General features: G+C 37.8%; 1 pseudogene; it reads left to right on the forward strand.

Moving 5' to 3' along the window:
* The first annotated feature begins 1,278 nt into the window (after positions 1–1,278).
* On the forward strand, positions 1,279–1,928 carry LOC142442291 (U2 small nuclear ribonucleoprotein B'' pseudogene; annotated as a pseudogene).
* The last annotated feature ends 1,370 nt before the right edge of the window (positions 1,929–3,298 follow it).

Raw genomic sequence — 3,298 nt, forward strand, 5'->3', positions numbered from 1 at the left:
ATCTATGATGCAAATTTAAATTATGATTTACACCACAGTAGGGATAAACATAGAAGACACTAGATTTAGTTAAATATCAGACAAAAAAGAACAAAATATACTGCATAATTTCACTTTTTGGAAATATCTATAATTTGGAAATCTATCAAGAAAAAAAACCAAATTAGTCATTACCAGAGTCTAAAGGAAGTGGATGAAAAGTAGAAAAATTAAAACAAATAAATATAAGAATCAATAAATATCACTATGTTTCAAGGAAAGAAAGGGATTAGTATACCTGTAGAAATTGAAGTTTCTAGGCTTGATATGAAATATCTAGTTTTACAAGAAAATAGAGAAATGGCCATGGAATACAAAACACACAGAAACGTTTTTCAAGGGACTCTGTTAGTTAAAACTGTTAATTTGAGCAACAGAATAAATAATTATATGGATGAATTTATAGCCAATAAATTTTGTCCATTAGTTCACATTACTAAGAATCTATCAATCAATTAATAATCAACCAGAGGAAAAGAGGAAGCATTTCTTTCCAGAATATACTTATTAATAATTAAAAGAAGGAAAATGGAATTGAAAAATCACCAATGAAAATTAAAATATGTGATAAAATGTGGTGAGGAAAAATGTAATTTGATAACTTTTAATTAGCACTATGAAAGGTAACACAGGTAAAAATTATAATTTGATGTAGGAAAAAACTGGTGGAAATATTTTAACCACACCATCAATGATACTATAACTCTAGTGGGATAATCCATCGTTTTATATCTCAAATGATCGATTGAAGACACAATGTTACTTCCTCAGTATCCTCATCAATATATTTAGATTGGATCTGATTAGTAGAAACCATTAAATAAATCAGAATTGAGATACATTATACAAACTAATTATTGTACATGTAACAGAACTGTGAAAGAATGGCAAGGGATAGGTGCCATCCCGTAATAAAGAACACTAAAATGTGAGTCTGGATTGGAGACAGGCTCAGCGGAAGAATTGCCCTCCCCCCATGTGGGAGAGCTTAGTGATTGATTCCTAGCCACTAGACCTCATATGAAACTATGAGGGCCACGAACCAAAAGGATGATTTCTGTCCACAAATAACTTGGAGAAAGAACCAGAGTCCTGAAGTGAGCATTCATCTTGCTAGGGCAAAGAACACATAGTTCCTGATTCAGAGTAACATCAACTGGAGCCCAATAACTAGTATAAAAAATTCCTGCTGGGACTTCACAAAATGTATCAGATTGTCTGGACAGTATCACTAAAACGATGGATATCAGATCAAATCATACCATATTTATCAACACTATGAATGATGAAATTGCCAAGGAAGAATGGAAGAGGCACTTATATTTTCTCTTTTTTCAGTTTGACCATGTGGTAGACACTGTGACTAAAGCAATGAAGAAGAGGAGACAGGCCATTGTTCTGTTTAAAGAACTGGGCTCACCCACAAATGCCTTGAGACAGTTACAAGAATTTCCATTTTATGGCAAACCAATGCAAATCGAGTATGCAAAACAGATTCTGATCGACTATCTCAAATGTGTGGCACTTTTGCTGACAAAGAGATTGAAAAGGCCAAACTGTGGAATAGATGGCAACGGCCACAAACAAAAACTTGGCATGGACTATCGAATTCAGCCAACACTCAAGGAAATTCCACTCCAAGCCCTCAGGTCCCTTATTTCCTTCCTTAATAACCTCCCAGAAGAGACGAATGAGATGATGTCATCCATGCTGTTTAATTGGTCCCTGGTTGTAAGGAAGTCAGGTTGGTGCTTGGAAAGCATGGCCTTGGTTTTGTTGAATTTGAAAATGATGGGCAGGTGAGAGCTGCCAGGAAAGCTTTACAAGAATTTAAGATCACACCCCCCTCTGCCATGATCACGTACACCAAGAAATCATATCTGAGGTAGTTTTTTTTAAGGATGTGGCTTTATTAATAATGTTTGCTTGGATACCCTTGAATCAGGCCATTTTTATAACTGGAATCTGAGGGGATGGTGACATTAAACTTTGTGGACCTAAATAATTAATCTTTTGTTAACCTTGGTGAGCTGTGAAATATAAAGACCTTACTTTGTACAAAAAACCTTTATTGATTTCCAAAAATGTTTTGTTTTATTAGCCCTTACCCTGTTATTACAGTTTTTCTATTCGAGAACACACAAAACCCCCTGCCACTGGCTGGGTGGAGTGCTACAACACCAACCAGCTGTTAGTCAGAAAAGCCTTGCACGTGAGAGTTAAGAACAAATACTAAAGATGATGTATTCAACATCCAGATACATTGGAGTTTGGGAGATTCTGATTGTAAGGTCAGTAACCCCTCTCTCACCTATCCACTGTCCAGAGTTGATTTACCTAGGCTGTTGGAAGATTTATGAGGTGGTGGTGGGGGGATGAAACACTGTGACATGTGCAAAATGTGCTTCGGGTGGGGAATGATGAAGTCAGATAACAAGGAAGGATGTGAGGGCCAGCATGGGAAGAACTGCACTAAGAAAGCCACAGCACAATGATTCAGCCTCAGAAATAGTGTCTGAATATGCAACGTCCTGTTAAAATCATCCACTATACAACTGTCTTCAAACCTGTGTATTTTCTGTGGAGACATGTAAATTGAAAGCATATGAAAACTTGGAACACACACACACAAAACTCTGTTGTTTACCAATTCCCTGTGGGAAACAGAACTGGGAAACGAGTGTATGTGAACAAACTGTCTACGCTCATACTTTAAGGAGTCTGGGAGGCCAGGTTTCTGTGGAAGGGGGCTCCATCTATGTTCATGAGTTTGAGAGGTGTCCTACTCATTTTCTCCTAAGTAACAGTAATTCCCCATGATGCCCAATACCAATTTTAAGGTGCTCCTAGCAAGCACGTGGTTGCTACTATATACTCTTGAATGTCAACAGCTTGAGGACTCTTGGCAATTGAAAGAATCAGACCCTATTGTCTGTTCCCCCCTCAGTAGAGCCCGCTCCCTTATGATAAGTTTCATAGTTTATTCCTTTGGAGAAGAGCTCAAAGACACCTAAGTTCAGGCCAGCTCAGAGATCACCAAGTTTAGGCTGCCATCTTAACTCTAGAACCTGCCCATCTTGTTACATATGCACCTTCCTGTCACTATTGCAGGTACGCCCCTAGCTCATCCTCCTCGTGTTACATGCATGTCTCCAATTGCAACCTTTCCTCTTATATATGTGCTCACCATGGCTTGCATGACCAAGATTATATAGGCTATAGGCATTACTCCCTGAGCTAGTTAAAGTTTATTGTGCCG

This window comes from Tenrec ecaudatus, chromosome 3 (assembly GCF_050624435.1).
Source record: "Tenrec ecaudatus isolate mTenEca1 chromosome 3, mTenEca1.hap1, whole genome shotgun sequence".
NCBI lineage: Eukaryota > Metazoa > Chordata > Mammalia > Afrosoricida > Tenrecidae > Tenrec > Tenrec ecaudatus.